Source organism: Aphis gossypii, chromosome 2 (genome assembly GCF_020184175.1).
Source record: "Aphis gossypii isolate Hap1 chromosome 2, ASM2018417v2, whole genome shotgun sequence".
NCBI lineage: Eukaryota > Metazoa > Arthropoda > Insecta > Hemiptera > Aphididae > Aphis > Aphis gossypii.
Window position 1 is genome coordinate 31516090 of NC_065531.1, and position 22545 is coordinate 31538634.

The following is a 22545-nucleotide window of genomic DNA, read 5'->3' on the forward strand; positions in this document are numbered from 1 at the left end:
TGGGAAAAAATTGTGTATTTGTGTAGTAAATTTGAGGAGAATAAGACCCAGAATTCCTCATGTCATCATATGTAGTAAAGAAAATAGTGTTATGGATTCCGTTGTTGGATGAGATACAAAATTAGTCGTATTGTAGGTGTAAATGCGTAATGTAAACACAAATTATACTATATAGATTTGATTTAAATTTGTTTTTAATAAATTGAAATATTTATGCAAATTATAGTATTTACAGATTAATACATATCTGAGAAATGTTTTTGCGATATTACTATTCATTTAATCTCTACAAGAGGTCAATGTAAACGTCCTTTGTGGAAAGTGACTTATTGCGTAGACATTTTATTTTGAGTTCAGCGTTGATATTATGTAGCTATTATACATATTATACATATCATACAGTAAAAGTAAATTTATTTATTACTATTTAAATGGAAAGAATCCAACCTAGACCTGTTTATAAATAATTTTGTAAGAACTAATAGGTATTTAAATTAAATTTAATCATACATTTCATAAAATATAAATACCTAACTATTATTCTTTAATTTACAAATAATCTACAATAATAATTACTTTACATTTATTTATTGCGCATGCGTGATAAAACGTATGGATATAACTTTATAAAATATACCATGTCATCATAATTCATAATTAGTAATATAATAAAATATTAGTAATTACCTATTATAATTTATAAATTTATAATATTTTATGATAAATCGATATATCATACATAGTATTATAAATTATATTGTATAATACTTATACATTTAAAAGTTAATAATAATTATAATTGATTATTAGTATTAATTTTAGTATAAATATAGAGGCGTCTTCTAAAATAATACCTATACAACAAAACTCACAATAATATATTATAGTATTGTAGTATATTATATTAGGTTTATTATAATACATGCGGGATGATTCAGTGAGACACTTATTTAAGAAATCACTAACGTTTTTAAAAGTATTTCTTTTAGATAATTTTAAGTTGGTAAAAAAAAAATATATTTTTTACTGTTTTTATCGTTATAACTTTTAAGTTTAGTACTCTTTTGAATATGACAGCATACATTTTTAATTGTTTCATATTTCAAAGCAGAATATTAATTTGAGTACTTCGATTTATCAAAATTAAATTTCGGACAAGTAGTTTAATAGTTAAAAACTGATAATAACTTATAAGTCATAAGTATTTAAATTTTATAAGTAAAAATACTTGTTGTCATTAAACATCTTTAAAAATCATAAAAAAAAATATTTTTTTATATAGTAAAATATTTTCTAATGACTTAGATTTATGTTAAAAACACATTATTGTACACTATGTTAATACATATTATAATAATTGAAATAACGAGTATTTAACATAAAATGTATCACCTGGAATATATAAAGGCATATTATAGTGTATTATTTTATTGTGATTCAAAACTCTTTAGTTAGTTACATACTTACATGTAAATGTTAAAGATAACTTTTAGTTATCCATTTAAACTATATGAGAATATAGATAACTGGAGTAAAAGGTAATATATTTTATTAATTTATTACTATAGTAATTTGTATTTCATATTTTAAATATAAAGAAAATTATTAATAAAATGTACCCTTAGACTTAAAATGTTTCACTGTCGCCAACTTTGAGCATGGTACTAAAATAATTTTAGATGAAAATATTTTAAATTATGTATGTAAAATAACTCTCTCGCATAAAAGAGAAAATATAAAATGGTATAATAATTAGAAAACTTATTTTGTTTTTAATAATATACAAGTAAATGAGAAATAATTCATGATTAAGCATGAAAAAAATAATATTTAATATCGTTAACTACCTGTATAATATGTACTATTTTATACAACATATTATAGGTGAAAAATATTACAACTACTCTAAAATAATATTATACATCATATTTTAAATGTAATCCTTGTGAAAAATGTTGAGATGCTTTTAAGTCCCCTACACGACTTTGATATCGTTTATTAGCGTGTATAATGAGTAATAATTATTAATTCGACAGACGTGGGAACAGTGATGCCTAATTTAAAATATTATACAACCAGCAATAGGTTGGCATTTGGAAAGAGAGTATTCGATTTAAAAATTTGAAATTTTAATTATTTAATGTTACTAACTTTACACGTTTGTATTATTAATTATGATTTCGTTGTAATGAATATCATGATATCGCTGACCACTACAACACGTCTACACACTTTTAAAAAAAGGTCCAAGACAACTGTTGAGTAAATAAAAAATGCTATAAGGTTTTGATTATCGGCGATACATGACAATTAATAATATCATATACATTGAAACAGCCTAAAATATATTAGGTGTTTTAAATATTTTAAAATCAGATTCGTTATTAATATTGACTGCGAAGCGTCTATAAATATATTTGACATTCTTAAAGAGTCTTATAACAGCACGATAATATTATTATAATATAGTTGGTTAAAATAACTTTAAAAAACTTTTAATTGTAGTTAGTAGTCACCCTAAGCTCTAATATTATAATTCTTGTCTATTTATAATAATTAATTAATTATAAAATATAATATTAGTGTTGACGGCAATGTTACCGGGCCATTATATTAGGCAATTTATAATATTATACGAAGAACCGTGGTCGTTGTATTGTGACGCGTCTAGACTCGTGTCTAGTATAGTCTATTTTACGGACGTCGACCGGCGAGCGGGCACGAACGCTACTGCTTGCTGCAATCCTGTTATCGAATTAGTTCAAAGCCGGTTGTACGGTACCTCGGTGAACGAGCAAAGAGAGTTTTTTTTTCACCGTCGCTGTATTTATTTTTGTATAAACAATAACAATATATTGCTAAAATAATATTATCTCATCGTCGTCCCACGCACGACGTTCGCGTACACCTGTAAAAATCCAAAAATCACGTTTTTCACGTTACGTGCGGCCGCCGCCGGTGGTAATAAACAATCAGTCGTTAATGTTTACAGCGTATCGTTACTATTGTAGTACGTACATTATAATAATAGTAATAATAATAGTAATATGTCGCTATTGCATTGTTATTGCACCGCATTGTTGACGGCCGGCTATTCCGGCCCGTCGGGCGGCCGAAACTTTCGAAAATCCGGAGCCGGCCGATGAGGCCCTGTTACGAGTACGGTCCGGTTTGGCCTCGACGCCGGTCAAGACGCGTGTTTTCCGGTCGACGATGCGCTCGACAATCGCCCAACGCGGAAGCAAGGGCCGCCGCCGAGCGCGAGAATAGATAACTCGCCGCCGCCGGTGTGCACTCGCTCCGTTAGGTTGTCTATTGGCCACCAGGGGACCATGAAGCACCGGTCGCCGCTTTCAAATCTCACGCCGAGTCGCTATGCGTTGCGTGTCCAGCGTTTACCTTGGCGTCCGATACCAGGACACGAGCCGAACGCCGATCCTGGCTACGATATCGTTAAACGCATACGATTTTATACCGCGGTATGATCGGTAAACAGTTTTCATCTCATAGGTACACACGAGGATTTTCGATCGGCGCCGATAGAATGTATATTATGCGAGTCGGGCGGAAAGATTATTGTTGGTTGGACCGACGACGACTGATATCAGTGATACCGCGTATACGCAGGCTGACAGGCTCAGCAGTCGGTGACTGTAAATTGTGGGTGCAGGAAAAACAATTTCGATAACTTGCACCACGCAGCTACGATATTTGAAAATCTGTTTTTGCTTAGACGATTTAAAAGGTAAAAGTGATATGTCGTATTATCAAATCTTAATTTTTCTCTTACAGTGATACAGTGTAATGTCTGACTGATTTCTATTGGGTATTAATCTTATTGAGTAAACGACAAACATTATAAGCTTATGAAATGAAAACATGATTTTTATTTTAAATTGTATACGCCTACCTACGACCTACTACCTACACGTCAAATTTAATCGCTTTAATTAAATTTTTTGATTTATTTACTAACCAAAGAGATCAAAATAAACTTACAATAGTCTTAACCACATACATGATAGGTGCTAAATTTAATTTTATTATGATTATAAAACTGCCCTTAAAAGTTTATTTTCAGAATCGAAAATCTCTCATACAAACCAGTACTTCTCCGTTATGGTAATACCCAATAAATGTGAAATGTGTAAAAAAAATCCATTTTACATAATATAGCTCCAGGTATACATGCTTATATCGGTACTGTGTGTACAAACGTTTAAATCGTTTAATAATTCTCACGAGACAGAGAGGTGACGATGAATTTTAATCACCATAATGCTATATAATATATAGGACAAAGGTATTATAGGTATTATTTGGTGCTCCTTTCGCCTCTAAAACAGTTTATGTGAATGCAGTGGCCCACTGGCATAAGCATTAGGCAGATAATAGGTTCTATTAGTTCAAACATTTTACAAAATCGAATTATTATATAGCTTACTATTATACTTACATAAACCTTATTCAATTACCTATATCAGTTTACAATCGATTTTAAACCCTATTATAAATTATAATACCTGAGTTGCGTGTTGATATTTTTAGTTTTACGAAAAAAAAACATATGATGAAAACATAAATACAATAAATGCGTTAATGTATTCTCCACATTTATTTATTATTATTCTTTTCCTAATTATAAATATGTGTGCAAAATAAGGAAGTATTATTTTTTATCATAAAAAATATTTAACGAATCGCGATCCTAACTAATATAATGTTATGATTAATAACCTTGTTTAGTTTTTTGCCTAATTGTACGTATTATTTTTTAATCATATAATATTTCTGCAACACACTATAGGATGTTACTTTATTTTTATATAAAACACAAAATACCGAGTATATAATATTATGTACTATATGTAGGTAAATGTACCAAGCTGTATATTGTATCAGCCTTGAAATTTTGTACATATTTATAATACGCTATTAATATTAGTTACCTATGTAATTAGCAATTAGTAAAAAAGAACTATATTTACAATAATTAAATACGAATTTTAAATCAATTAGGAAAAAAGAATGGTGTTTTAAAGAAGATAATAATTCTGCTCAATATAAAAGTGCTGTATGCGTCCATCATTCATGCAATTGCAATGTTATTGTAAAATAATATTTATAATTATTAATGTCTATTACCTACCATCTTAAAAAATAAAACCTACTAACTATACTTTAAAATATTATACTTGTCTTGTTCTTTATTAATTTGTGTAATATTATTTATCAGTATTCAATACGATTATATGAAAAAAAACTAACTCATCATATGTACGTTATTGTTAACACAATTTCATAGTACTGTTGTGACTTGTGAGGCACAAGTAATGAATGTGACCTATTAGCTATTTGCATAAAAAATAAATATCAAGTTAAAATGTTTTATTTGTTATATATATATGTATCAATATGACATTAGAGCTATATCAGTACTAATTCTAATGATATGTGTTATGTTCTCTTAGATAATAATTTGTCACCGACATACTACATATATTTGAATATTTCATATAGGAAAATACCAAAAAACTAATTTCTAAAATAGCTAATATCACGTTATGAGAATTTAGAAAAATAACAAGTGTCCTTCAGTGTTAGCATTTTTAATATTTTTTGTTTGTATTGTATATTTACTTAAGATACTTTGTTACTTCCTTAAAATAATCCCGGACTCAACTTGTGTAGTACCTCTGACTAGACCCTAGTCCTTAGGACCAAACTTGGATGTACCGTTTTATTTATATAATATTTTAAACAGTGCTTTAAACTGTTTATCAATTTTTTATTTCTATAACAATACTTTGTTATTCATTTTAAGCTATCCCCATCAATATAAAAATGAACTTTTGAAATCATTTTTTTTTCGTGAGTTAAAAGGATACTGTCTTTTGGTCCTATCACCAGAACTTTCGTAAATATATTATGATTACTTATTAGATAACATACACTTCTCCAATTGAAAATTTCTGCAGGACACACCATAAAATGGATGCATAGAATTTTTTCTTAAAATGTGTAATTTGTTAAAAATATAAAATATTATATTAAGTAGATATTTTGCTAATCAAAATATAGTGAGTAAAAATATCGTATATACATGATATTTAATAGTTGAATATAATATGTATCAAGATTTAAATGTTATTCAAGCTAATGCCTGATACACATTAATCCTTTCACTTGTGCAGTCACTTACAAAGGAATTGACACAATATATAGAATCGATGTGTCCTCCATGAATTCGTGTTTTCCTATGCGGGCTGTAAGTTCACAACTTTATCAAACAAAATATATGTGTTTATAGGAAGATGAAGAAAATAATTAAAAATAATTTTATCAAGTTGAGCAGTTAGTTCGTGACTTTTAATCCTAATACGTAGGCCAGAACGGTAACGATTATACGTGGGGATTTGTTGTCGCTCGTGCGAAGAAAATATCTATGTACTAGCTATAGGTACATGCAGCACGCCCGCACATGATGTTATTTCCCATTATTCTCTTTATAAACCGATTATTCATTTTCAAATGGCATTTTGCATTGCATATCCGTAACCTTGTAACGATTATTATAATGATTGGGTGTCTGAACATCCCGTTTATGATAATAATAATAACAATGCGGATCAATAGATTTTCACGAACGTGTTCATTGCCTCGACTAGCCAAAAATATGAGGCAAATCGGCCAAGGGCGAATTGAACTTATGTTATTGGGTCTATCAGTATAGAATATATACTTTATTAATACCTTCATTTTCAGTTGACCACAATATTAATATGAAAAATCAATTAATTAATATCGTTATACACTCCAATAAATTAATTGCAATATTCAATCGTGTGACTAGGTCGATTAAAATCATAAATTTGATTGCCACAATTATTATGACTGTTGTTTGCACTGTTTAATATTTAATAAATTAAAATGTTATGATAAGTATTATTTATAGTGTTAAACTATATCTGATATCATCATTATTAGTATCAACAAATTATACTATATTTATAGAGGACTTCTTCTTATTATAATTCCACAGCCTCCAATACTTGTCTATGAAGTATAAATATAAATTAATTTTTTTATTTTACTGGTATAAGAATGAAATGTCAAGGACGATTGTTATAATTATTATTTTTCATTTACCTTAACATTAGATATTGGTTGCATCACGAAAAGTTCGAAAAACAACAATTCGAGATTCCAAATTAAAATTTCAATAAACAAATTGGCAATTATTTGTAAAATTACAATACATAGTCGTACTTAAGTAAATTAAAATATAGATAATTTTTTTAATGCAATTATATTATAAAGTTGATATTTATATATTTTTTTAAATTGTTGGCATATCATGTTTACAACTATATTTTTGTATATTTAAATAGCCAATACTCGATTGACGTATAAATAACTATACTAATAATAATACAGGTTAGGTTAACTAATCATTAATCAGTAATCAAAAATAACTAATAACTACATAATTTTAATCATTTATTTAAAAACCTATAATAAGACGCATTGAAAATTGAATTCTAAATTACATATAGAATAAAAATAAATGGGCATAAATACCTAATTTTATAAAAAATAATTTTTAATGTCATGTTGAACATCATAAAAATAAGTTGTTTTTATTACTTAACAAGTTTGAAATGTGGTTTAATCATTTTATATTTAATTTTGAATACTTTTATAACTTTTTTGTCATCAATTTAATCATTATAGTTTTAAAGTACAGCACAATAGCAGGAGCATACGTAGAATTCATTTATGGGGAGGGGTTAAACCCCTAACTTCCCTCCCCTTCCTCATCGGTACGTAACTGCAGCATAGTATATTTAAAAAAGTTGGTTTTGATACATTTTTCATTAAAAGGTTACTTTTACTATTAGTTTTAATTTATTTATAAAAATACAATACATAATTCTTTATGATTCTTTTATCGAATAACACACACAAATTTTTTTATTACACATTTTATAATCGTTAAAAAAACTACATTTTAGTTTTACAAACAATTTTTTTTATTGTTATTACTTTTAAAGTGGTTTACTATTATGTAACGCGTATAATTCGAGAATTTGGTACTTCATATCAAATACAAATTAAAGTTCAAATGATAAATTAATTAATTATAAGCTCATAACTTTAACTTAAACTATCAGACAATATTATAGGTACTCGTTCAAAATTTAATCTTTGTATCTCAAAGTATTCCGATATATTATACTTTTTGAATAAGAAATTAAAAATATCTTTAATTTAAAAAAGTATAAAAAAAAAATAAACATAAAACACGACAACAGTAAAGAACGTAAAACTGTATTTTTTTTTTTAAAGTTAATCAAAAATTAAAGACTTTAAATCAGAGTTGTAACCAATATCAACATTTAAGACTACTTACAATATTGTGTTTTATCCTAAGTTATTAAAAATGAAAATGTTTGGATAAATTTCAATATAAAATCGTTGGTTTCGAAAACACAAATGATTTCGTGATTTTTAGCGATTACAAATATAGTATAATATTATTTTATATTGACATCCTTGCTTGCTCCCACACAGTGCCCATCGCGGTTATGCAGTGTGCATTATTTCCATGGCGCCACATAAACAGTGTTTTTAAACCTATTCAAAGACTACTGCAAGTCCACTATACCCAAAATTCATTGCAATGGCTATATAGCTATTTGGTGGCTGCAATTATACTATTACATCGTAAGGTTATAATAATATGCATTGGGCGGAGTAGTTCCCCTACATAGCCTTGACCTCTCGATTATTATATTATACACCGGAGGCATCAGAATACACGCATATTTAAGTGTATACACATTTTTTTTTCATTTCATACATGCAGTATATACAATTACACTTTCACCCGCGCTTGACTGACGCGCTTCTTCGATGGAATAAGAAGGAAAAAAATCGTCTATTGCCTCATTCGTATTATATTGAATTCCGCGCACTATACACACGATTGCAGACGATACTACATTCTGTTTTCTAGCGCAGTCACATATAAACGTAAACAATTTTGAGATTTTTTTAATAACAAACGATTAGGGAGTAGAATCGTGTCTTGGCTGTCTGGTTTTAAGGGTTATTAAAGATTTGCTGAAATGCTGAATCGTTTCCGAAACCACTATAGTGCGTAGTCGTGAATATAAACGATTGATTATAATACACACAATATGTTATATTATGTAGTCAGCAAAGTTTAAGACAGTACTGAACATCTATAAAATTATGTAATACATATTATAAGTCTTTAACAGATGAACAATAATATTCTAATGTAAAAAAATAATAATAATACCAAATAATTAATAGTTTCTTAATAATATCATTCTTATAATATTGTCTATTATTAATCTAAATTAATCCATAAGATAAATTAGTTTAAGCTTTAGCAAGTATGAAATTACACATATTTTTTGTAATTACATATTTTATTAAAAAATACAATAATATATAAAGGTATAATATTTTCAAATGAATAACCACTTGTATTTTAATATGCGCATAATATAAAGAAATCAACTTATTATATCATCTTTCATTATTTTTTACTCTGACAATGTTACCTAATAGAACTGACGCACAAATGCAATTTTATTTTATCTTGAATATGATTAAAATAATGAATATATTTAAAGGAGCTAGAGCTGGGTATAAGTTACATTGCACACGCAACTCCAAATTCATATAATAATAATACAGATGAGTATTTATAAGATATAGACGACAAAAGACATAAACAACATTTCTATACAATTAGATATTAAATCTTTTCCGATATTAATATAATAATATTATAATTGATGAAAAACTATAAAACATTGTTCAGTTACGTAGTCACGCCATATGGAATAAAATAATGCCGTTCAGTCGTTCACACAGTAATCTATCACTTTTAATTGAATATAATACACTTACCTCAGGGGCGCATCGTGTTCTTTGTATTATTATTGATGCATTATATCATGTTCTCAACACACGCCGAGCGATTTACATACAACAGTTTCCAAAGTTGGCGTAAACTATTTGTTGTGACAAGTAATTGCATGCGTTTGATCTCTCGATGTTTCGAGGAAATATATAGTTTTATAACCACATTGATAATAATATTTAACTCGTTTATTACTTGAAGGTATATCATAATACAAATAAGCTCATTACAATTACTTTTACAGACTATCTATGAGTAGGCATTTAATAAAAACGCATGTATCGTGACCATAACGTTTTATGATTTTGAAATATATCCCTTTTAAGCTTTAACATCAGATGAACATTGTATAAGCCGTCTATTTATAATATAATAGCTAATATAAAACGATTTAATAGATACCAAGTATTATATTCATTCATCAATAATCATTGTATAGTTATATAATAATTTAAATTGTTAGTTTAGAAATGTAAAACACATAAATTTACCAAAGTTATTTTTATTAAATTATAAATATTATTCAAATACAATTTTATGGTTTTTAGTTTTTTTTTTATTAATTTCATGCGGTTAAAATAATAAAACAAGATTTATGTGAGAATTAATGTATATCCTCGGGGTTCTCGCATATTTCTCTCAAAACTTATCTAATAATTCAGATTCCATGTTAATCATTTTATAATATTGCATGTACTTATATATTATTATTTTGAATTTTTACATTTTCTCAAATAGTTTTAAAGATGTAACATTTTTTTTTTTTATTTTAACATTTTAGAAAAATATACTAACTATTAAGTTGGTTTCAATATTCATGTTCAGTAACTTGTACTAATGGTATAATAATATTTTTACACTTATAATACTGCTTAAAAAAATAATTCTTATTTAATTATTTTATACTGCATTAATTTTGGTTTCTTTAATTTAAACGCGTTAACAATATAGTTAAAGTTTATTTACATTTCTGTTTATTTGTCTGATATTTTCAGGATAAAACCGATTTTTTTTTCAAACTATTTTATTTAATATCAACATTGTATACGCATAAGACATTTTGTAATTTTAATCATCTTTGCTATGCTCAGTTTTTTTTAAATTTATTTTTCATATTTTATATGATAAGTAAAATATAATATATCTAATAGGTAGGTATTATGCACAGACGCACAGTAAGTATATGTGTGAAATAAAATAAATAAAAACTAAGAAAAAAAAGTATAAAATTACATGATTGAAGAGAAAAATAATTAAAAACTATACTATAACATATTCAAAATCAAAAATAATTCAATGAACGAATTATTAATACATTTTTATTGAACATACATTTGTAGACTTATTAGAATTGCTTACAAAATAATCACATTTATAATAATACGACTTTGTACATTATGTTATGTAAATGTAAAAACGTTATTAATTTATATTGCGATTGTTGATTTTTTTTATTCACAGAAATCCAGGATATTCTTGATAATTTTATACCTAATAACATAATATTATACCAATATACCATTATGGCATAATACAAAATATGTGAAATATCTATTAAATTCAAAGTGTCAGATTATCAATTTATCATATTTTAGATATTATCTGCGGTGATTTTTGGAGTGTTATTATCAAAAATCACAAATGTACAAGAAATACATAACTAATACAAACTATACTTACTGTTTAAGTATAGATACACTATTAGTAGTATTTATTGATTTTTTTATTTTAATTTTGATATATACTTAATAGGCATATTTAATACAATTTTTAAAAATATAACTAACATTATTTATGATATTACATAGATACTCAAAGTTAATATTAATGTATTAGATATTTTTGTAGATAATGTTATATTATTATATTTTATCGTTTGGTCAAATAAACATTTATCTTTCAGGAATAGTTATTTTATACAATAAAATCATGATATTATTTTTGGTAGAAATTTTACTAAAAAATAAATAATACTAAAAAAACCTAATAATGATTGATAACACAGCAAAAACCGATATTTTATTATGTAAATAATTTGTTTTTTATATATATATATTTATATATTACCTTATTTGGAGGTAGTGTTTATTTAAGCAATACATACATCTTATTTTTCTGTAGAAGTTATTATGATATTTTTCTCCAATATCTACTATATTATTATAAAGAATACTTTTATAGCTTAAATAAACCTCTTAAAGGCATGCACTTAATCCGTGATCGTAAAATTATTTTTAAAGTTGTTGCGATTGTTGTTTACTAAATATAAACAATAAAATGTTTTACAACATATATAACAGATTCAAGGACATTCAATTATAGGGACACTACACATTAACTATACTTCTACAAATAAACGAACCGTATTGGAAACGACTTACAAGCATAAAAATGTTTATAAATAATAACGAATTTCAGACCATAAAATTTCTAGAAACGTTGTATCACCAGATCTATAGAACTTAAGGTAGTGTACCTATAAATATTTAAATATGGTTTTGATTTTTATTATTTATACTATGTTTAATGCAATTTCTCATCTTATAACCTTACACTTTTTAAGATATTTCTTCATATTAACGATATCTAATTGTATATTAACATTTTTTTTGAGGAATTTATTAAGTTAAACATAATATATTTGTTCTACCAATAGACTTAAACGAAAATGTTATTAATTTGTAATGAATTATTCAAAGATAATTTCTTCAATATTACATAATAATTAATTATGTTTGTATTTATAACATTTTCATAAATTATGTATTCTTTAATATTTTATTATACGTTTATGTGAAATAGTACATCAAAATAGTACTTGTCTATTGTTTATTTGGTGAAGAATTATTTTTTCCTTAAAAGTCTCTCGTAAAATCTATATTTTAGAGAAATAGAAATATTTATCATTTTACATAAAAGTAGTTATCATGGAAGTAATTATACTACATTTACACGGATATCAACCTAACCTTATTAGTTGTAAATAATATTATGTTATTATTCCTAAACATAGCGCCGTAATAACAATAAACTTATTCCACCAAATATACTTACCAGCAAACTTTTTTTTCTCTTGGTACTTACCTATATTAAATTGTTTTTTTCATAATTTTAAAATTTATAGTAAAATCTAAAAAAGTTAAAACAAATAAATAATTTAAACTAATTTAACTTTTTAATTACTTCATTAACTATATTTGTTTTAAATATATAAATATTTAATTTCATAACACATATAGGTAAGGTTAGGTACCTACCTATATTATAACAACGATAAATAAAATAGTATATAAAAATTATATGAGTTATCAACCTAGACACCTAGTGATTATCAAATATCTTCTATTATCAATTATCTTCTTAGTATTTAATGTATTTTAGGGTTGAGGTCACATAATGTATGTAATATTTTAGGATACAGTAGATATACCTTATCATTACTAATATTTTGCACAATCACTTTTCGTTAAGTAAATGTTTATATGTTTATCGTTTACCATGAAATCTATACTAATATATAAAACCAAAGGTTAATAATTTTAATTATTTATAAACTCTGTTATTTGCATTTATATAATCCTCTGAAATTTTTTTTTAATTTTTCATAAGTATTACGAATATCAATATATTAGATTTCAATGATAATTTGAGGAACCTTTAAGAGAATTTTCAAAACTTGGATATAAAAAGAAGAGTGTTTATGTATTTCTAGTTAGTTTACGATTTTGTCGAATTTCGTTACAATTCAAACTTCAAATACATTAAAAAAAAAATTGTGCCTATATAATTGTAATATTTTTATATAAATAATCATTTCAATGGGATTTTGTATTAAATTTTCAAGAATTTTGATCCAGTAAATAATCTTTTATCAACATTTAAAAAAAAAAAATTAAACTATTTTGCATCCCCATAAATAAAGTAAAAAAAATCAAAATATTTTTAAAATTGTACCATATTATACATAAATATTTGTTTTAGTTTTTCTGTAATTTTTTATTTGTTTTCTTTGATTATAAAAAAAGTACTAAAAGTTATTAATATTGATATCTAGCCTCTTTAAAATACAAATTAAATACAATTTACTATTCAACACCACTCTCAAAGTTAAAAATCGAAGCATTTTATCAACAATTTATCGAGTATTCAACACATCCATCGTTATTGCTCCGCTCAAAATCCAAAATAAAAAATTCTATGAGAATAATAATGAAAATTCTTTGCACATTTTTACTTCTTTTATATACATTAACACTCAAAAATTGTAATAGTATGTACAATGTACATTCAAGAATAAGTTGTATTACAATTTACAATACTGATTACTGTTACTCAATCAGTTGATACAATGAGAAAAGTAAGATGTTGTCCTTAATATAATGTAATAACTAATAAGTAATAAAATATAACTATTTATCTAAGCGCCACGCCAAGTTGATTGATAGGTAATTCCTTTTACGTTTGACAAATGTTTCATTAATCAATTTATTACGATTTAATTTTTTTTATCAATAAATATTTGTAATTATTAATTCTATACTTGTATATCATTTTATTTTTTTTATAATTATCTTTTAACTATTGCCAACCTCGAAGTCCGCGCAGCTTCAACAAGTATTGGTTATCGGCAGATGAAATATTACGATGATATTGTGTCATGTGCAATTGTATTTTTTTTTTATTTAAATAATAAAATAATAAAATCTAAAGAATCTTATCTAACGATGACGTGAAGTTGTTGAAAAATTATCAATATGCATAACTGATAACTAGTAACTACACATATATAACTTCTCTTTTATACTAGAGTGCTTTCCTTTTACTAGGTTTGCAGGTCACAGTATAGCAATAATTGCAAGTCGTCAGTTGTACTAGGGTTCCATACATTTCCTCCGATCGTCCAACGAGGACTTGCTGTTGGGATGAGTCCGTGAATGTACGTGTGCCACTGTGTGTGATGACGTCGTACTGCGTGGGCCAAACATTATGCTACTATAGGCTCGTCTACGTGTTTAGATCGGAACACCGCACACACTTGCGATTGTTTCTACACACATGTTCGTGTTTCCACACACGGACGTGGATTTCTAGTGTTTCTACACACATATCGACATGGTTATACTTTTAGTCCGCACTACCAGTTACCAGGGTACCATGCTTAAAGCTGTGATCGAACAATATAACGAAGGTAAGTATGTGTGGTTCCTTGTAATGTCATATTAAATCTATTGTGCTCATCATTTATTAAAGATTAATATGATGTAATACATATTTTTTTAAATTCTTTTTTTGAAGCATCGACTTATTTTGATTCACAGTAGTACCTATGGTAAATGGTAATAATATTATTTACCACAATAAACATTTACTATTCTAAAACAATCATAGTAAAATAGTTTGTGGTTGAGTAGAAATAAGAATATAAAATACTTATTGCATTTTTTAAAATCATAATTCGTAGTAGTATTGTAGTACCTACCTACATAGTACATACGGATGGCATTATATTCACGAAATAAGGAAATAAGGAAGGACAATTTATTACGATATTCACTACCTTATAGATTTATTCATTAAAGTTCTGAGTGTAGCTAAACACCGTTCCGCTTGTTTCGGTTTTAAAAATATTTAGCATAAAACTTTGGCAATATGATTTTTATATTAATTTACTATTGTTTACTGTTACAATAGGTAGTAATGGATTTTTTTACTTACTTAAATCAAAATAACACGTTTGATGTTTTTATTCTATTATTTTATCCATTATTCCACTTACAAAAACATAATAAATTGTAAGATGCACTACAATACCTTATAAAATTAGTATAAAATATTTTAGTTTTATGACTTTTATGTACCTACTTAAAATAGCTTTTAAGTGGGTTGAATGGTATTTAATAATATGCACTCTGTAGAGTATTCTGAAAAACCACTTATACACGACAACTTTAAAATAGGTATTTCAACAAAACGTGTTAACAACAGTACTACTCTTTGCAATCCTGGTATAAATAATTACATTTCTTAATGCTAATTACATTTTGTTGTTACAATGCGTTATTAAATAATCAGTGAAGGTTTTTATTTAATTAGATACAGTAGTTTATTTTACATACAATCAAAGTCCAAACATGGGTTTATTAACATAATTTAAGTAGATAATATTCGATGAGTGAATACTTATCAACACGTCAATAGTCAATAGCTAGATAAGTGTTTTTTTTTTTTTATTATAATTTATTATTAGTGATAATGCGTTTATACGAGTTAATTATTCTAGACTTGTACATTATAGTTTCTATTATTTTCATACTTAAAACAATTCGCTTATTATCATAAAAATATAATTCATTTAGAAAAAAAGACATCAGATATTATAAACTAAAATATTAAACCAAATTTTCTTATTATTATGTATAATGTTAAATCGATTAAAAATCTATAAATCCAAACTGAATTTTTTTTTTTGCTAGTTAGCTTATAAAACCAATCATGATTAATATTGTATAGACCAGCGGTCTTCACTAGGATTTTAGAAAGGGCCAAATATAATTTTTTTTAATTATTTGCGGGCCGTATACATTTAACGATAAAAATTAAAAATATAAAAATTATATATATTATATAAATTGTTAGGGAAGGGTATTGTAGTACTGTTAATTGTGCGGGCCTCGTAGTGGGAACCGCTGGAAAGACTATTGGTAGTTATAGCCCATGTGTTGTATTATAATTTATAAGTAAAATATAACCTGTTCTATGTTGACTTTTTTGTTCAAATGTTTATGTAGTAAAACATTATACAAAATGATCGCCGATATTTCATAATAATTATTTATTGTTCATCTCTACGAACGCTGATTGATAAGATTACTGTCGATACGTATGAACAACAGTCATATAGAAATGTGTCAGAGACGATTGCATTTCGTTATACTGCATACTCGTATGATTATACCAATACTGAAAAATAAAAAATAACTTGGCATTTTTAAATACCTACACGAGACTCTTATATATATATTACCAAATAGGTACAATACATTATGTAAAAATACTGATAATGTTATGCATTTACTACTTGTAATTAGTAAATATTATTATAGCCCATACGCTTTGCAAAACAGATTTCCTGCTGAATGAGTTGTCATAATTATTATATTCTATTAAGTGTAAACTTTTATAGTAAATACAGTCTTAAAACACTTACACAAGAGAAAAGCGGTTTTTATAAATATCTATCTATTTATAAATAATTTATTTGAAAGTAAATTTTATCAAAATATACAAACTTTTATGCAATGTGACAAAAAGGATAAATAAGGATCCAGAAAAAATTGGAAAACTTGAAAATAGTTAGTTTTGAAATAATTATTCTAATGACATACCTGGATTATCAAATATTTAACCTTTATAATTTACTAATAATAGTTACCTACAGCATTTATAATTTTATAATAATTATTAATAACTACCTTATAATTTGCTTTACTTAAAACAAAGTTATTTTTATATTAGAATATTATGAACAATTATTAATGATGAATAAATATTGGGATTTATGATTATTATTTAAGGTTGAATTAACATTTGTTTATTTTTGATCATAAGAATAAAATATTATACACTAACAGTTCTTTATTGCAGAATTGTTTAGACTAAAACTATTAATTATTATAATGTATCACTTGTTACTTAATATCGTATAGTGTACTAGTATGAACAAAATATGAAAGAACAATAATTATATAATGAATGTGATTTACTTATAGTAACTGGCATGGTATGACATAACCTTATTATTAGTGTGATAAATAAAATAAATCGACACACATTAAAATATGACAAGTGTTTTAACAATTACCTATAATATAGAACAGTGAAGTAATATTCAAGTACCTTATTTTGGCATTTTACTTTTATAGTTCACTTTCAATATTTGTATTTTTCCATAGTATAAATGAATAGAAAAATATAATTAAACATTAGACGGTATCATGCAAAAGTTTAAAATACAAGTTCAAAAAGTAGTAATTACATAAGAAATAGATAGTTTTTTTATTGTACATTTTTTATAATTATAGACAATTTAACAAATATATAAATTATTGAGTTGAATTATTATACATTCAAAATATTCAGTAGTTTATCTTATTGTTATTTGGTTTATTAAATTCAATAAAATTTTATTACATTTATTAGAGTAATCTACATTATTTAGATTAACTATATATTATACACTTAAAATATATTATGTAAGTATTGTGTTTTGTAAAATAATATATTTTTATTATTCAATTTAATTGAAACTAAATTTAGTCATGAATAGAACATTAACACTTTGACTTAAGTCTTGATTTATTTAATAATTTATTTTTATTACCTATTAATAGTATACTATCAATTAATAATATTGTATGGATTTTAGATATAAGATTACCGTGCGATTTGTGTATTTATATTAAATGTATATATCTATGTATCGTGGTATATAATATAATACCTACTTGTGTAAAGTATATATAATAATTTTTTAACATTTATAATGTCATTATTATTTTTAAATAACATAAATATTATATTTAATAGCATTGCCTATAAAATAAATTAATATAATCATGTTTCGATATTAAATTTACACAAAATTCCAAGAATTATTCATCGTATAGTGTAATATAAAATAATAAAAGTATTATTGACCTTCCTTTTAATATACAACTACCCTTTATAAACTTGTTTTATTTAAATACGGTAACTAAATTCTAGATATAAGTCGTATAAAATAAAGACTATGAGTATAAATAAATAATTGATATTAGCTATATATTCAATACATGAAATTCAGAGGATTTTTAAACTAGCTAGTATAGCTACCAGATTAGGCATAGGTACACATTGGTCATTGATACAACATATTTAGTAGTTACCTGTTTAGTACAGTCTAATAAAAACTTCTTTAAATATAAGTTACATATATTTTTTAGAAATGGTAATAATACCTTTTCTTGACATCCAGCCCGACTGTAACCACTATCTATTGTATATCACATTTACTTAGTATAATTTTTGTTTAGATTATAAATTTAATTTTAATTAAAAAAAGTTTAGGCCTAAAAAGGTTTGTCATAATTCAAAAATCGTTGGTCATATAAACTTGAAATATATTACTTCTACTTATACTATAATTTTTTATAGACGCTTTCTTTACACAATGCCTGATGTAATGTTACATGTAGATTTATTTTCAGCTATTTATAGTCTATTTGAAATGTTGTTTGTTTTATTTTATCTTCTATAAATGTTGCCTGTTGGTATTTTTAAACTTAAAATCTAAGACTGGTATCCTTACTAACAGTCTTTCTAATAGCTATACCTTAAAATCTCAAAAATTTTATACATATTTAAATACTGGAAATCTATTAAACTGCACTCAGCAGAAAGACTTCCCAGGATTTTTAAATAATAATTTTTAGTACACTTTTCTTTGTTTAAATTTTTAATTGAAATTTCCTTTAACACAAAAATTTAACTTAATTAATAACTATAAACTATAGAGTGGCCTTTAATTTTAATTAGTATTAATTATAGTTTAATAGTAATACTTATTTTGATAGCATATTAAAATGGAAATGTAGTGCCTTAAAAACGTGTTTCATGTTACTTAATTTACATATGTATATGTTCGATGCGTTGCATTCTCATTGGGCGCAAGTGATTTCATTTTATTCTTGGTTATTGTTGCCAAATCCAATCTTAATTACTATACAAAAATATGAAGTTACGCTGCAAAATTTTGATTTATTTTTAAGAATGATCAATATTAGTTACAACTTTATAAGAATTAAATATTATTTAGATGATCGGAGTAGTAGATAAACATTTTGTAGTGTACCTTTTTGCCTTTTCACTCCGCTCAACCAAATTTAAATAGATACATTATGGCAGAACTAATTAATAACTTGTTTGAAATTCGATTTTTATAAATTGGAATACTTAGAAAAATATTCTGCTGCAAAATATGTAATTAAAAATAAAGTCTGTCATCCAAAAATCCGAAAAATTAACAAACTTAAAAATGAAAAAAAAAAAATTGTTCAGTCAAATTAGTCAATACAATAGGGACATATTGATTTGAAATTATGTAAACAAAAAGGAAATTTGTATGTTAGTACTTTTCAAAAAAAAAAAAAAATAAGAGTTTTATCTTTAAATAATCATCTTGTATAGGTACCTAAATTACATAATTATTACGTTATAATATTATGTTCCTCTCAAAACAGTCAACTGCTTTCGAGAACATTGTTTGGTGTTATCTACTGTTCACCCGTTTACATGCACCATTTTAAAATATAATAATAATACATAATATAATACGAGTATATTATTATTAGTTATTACAATAATTATATGCTAGAAAATATTAATGTAATAGTCACTAGTCGAGGCCTGTAATCGTACACAATGTCATAACTCATTACCTACGTATTGTTGCTCTCTAACGGTTTGTGAGCAACTGTCTCTGAACGGAATTCCTTATAGTCGCATTAGACCCTGGTAGGTAAACTTGTACGGTCCCGTGAAATTGTCGCTCGATGATGTTTGTTCTCACGGTCGTCGCCGCCGAAATTCCTCCAGCTGGCCGGTCACGTCCGCTCGTGGGGTCGTGACTTGCCGTTCAGACGTACGATGTCAAACCCGGCTGCGGTCCTGGTACAGTTGGGGCTATGTTTTATCCTGCGTCATATCACAGTCGTTGACTGACAAACCGCCGCCAGCCGAGAACCTCCCCCGGCCACGCCTCCGCCGAGAGCTGTCGCGGGCCACTGCAACTATCCCGCTATTATACTGTTGTAGGACATCGGTAGCGTAGTATTAAGTGTCCACCTACGTAATTGATTTATTTTCTTTAATGAAGATACAAAATCGGTATTAAATGAAATAAAAAATGAATATTATTAAATATTACTGATCAGCTATTTTGTAGGACGCCTTAGGTAAAGTCTTTACCCAAGAACAGTTATCGACAAAGTAGATTTTTTTATTTTTGTTGAAATTTAATGTTATAGGTATTATCATTTTTGGTGCATGGTATAATTTTCAAAATATTTTTACTATTTTTGATGAACCATGTATAGACTTAATATTTTCGATTGTCTTTCATACAAACGTCGATAAATAATCGTTCGTTTTGTTTAATACTTTAATGTGGGTTCTATACTATATGGAGTATAGAACTGATGGGAAATAAATTGACAAATAAAAAATATTATGTCATTAAAACAAACAGAAAAAAAATTGGAGTTGGTTGTATTATAATCAAGTTGAAATTGTACAATTTTTAAGTTACATTATTAATTTTTGTTACTAATTATTAATCCTCATCAATGGCCACATTTGAATAAATAATTTTAGACACATTTAGTTTACTTAGGAAGTTGTCAATTCCACATGATATTGTTTTCCAGGAGATTATGGCAATATATTTCTCATTGGGGTCAATACTCTCGATTCACTACCACCGCTTAAGTAGTTTAGAAGTCTATAATAGTCCTGGTTGAGATACTCAAATGTAAAACAATATCGACTGTGATTTTTGGCGTGATTAACGAAATGAACTAAAGGTTATTTGTACCTAAATAGAATCCATCTGTTACCTATTTGGTATTATGTTGGTTTTGTTGTTTTATTATCATAATTGCACACAGATATATTTTTCTATACAGACCGAATTCAAAACTCGACTATAGTAACGTCCCACGATATCGTTGTAAAGGTGTTGGGAATATTTTGTTATTGTACATCTGCCATGGTCGGCGTGTTATTATTTAATAGCTGACAGAAACAATGCGGTAATCGGTTGTTTAGTGTGCGCGCGTATCCGTTATGTGTAGGACGCAGGTATTAGTTGTTTGCATATGCAGTTATTGCATAGATTAGATATATGTTGTTTCAATATTTTGTTTAGCGACGTATAATACTATACACGATGTACATATATGAACACCGAACGCCTCCTATATGTCGCCCTCTTGGATGACTATTAGAGCCGCGCTCAGTCTTTTTGGTGACACACATAATACTACGCACTACGCATAATAAACTAAAGTGTCGTAACAGACTTATTAGAACCACAGAATTAAGCTCTTAGCCGATGTCTGCAGATAAATAAAATTTGAAGTCCATTTCTCATCAGTTTCAAATTTATACAAGTAATATAAAAAAATACACCACAATGACAACAGCATGAATTCGCCATTTAACTATTATTTTATTTAATATTCTCCTATGCTACTCTCTGATAGAATATATATACATATATTTACCTATAGTGAGTCAACATGGACTGTATAGTTGTTATTTACTTTCAAGTTTCAAAGTCATAATTAAATAGCTGTTATATAAGCGTAGCGGAATTATACACAATATTTATCATCTTTTATTATTCACAAAAAAAAAGTTGATACCAGCAACTAGCTTCATCAGTGAATCATTATTATGAACAAATTATACGTACATTAACCTTTCTATTCGAGGGTAAAAAAAGATTAAATAATTTATTCCGCCCAAGTGCTTTGATGCGATGGCAT

At 26.2% G+C, this 22545-nt stretch overlaps 1 long non-coding RNA gene across 1 annotated transcript; it reads left to right on the top strand.

Annotated features, from left to right (window-relative positions):
• Window positions 1–2510: 2510 nt before the first annotated feature.
• On the top strand, window positions 2511–15255 carry LOC126550138 (uncharacterized). The gene is made up of 2 exons (XR_007604186.1): window positions 2511–3745; window positions 14788–15255. It is a non-coding gene; the product is annotated as an uncharacterized LOC126550138 (long non-coding RNA).
• Window positions 15256–22545: the final 7290 nt, after the last annotated feature.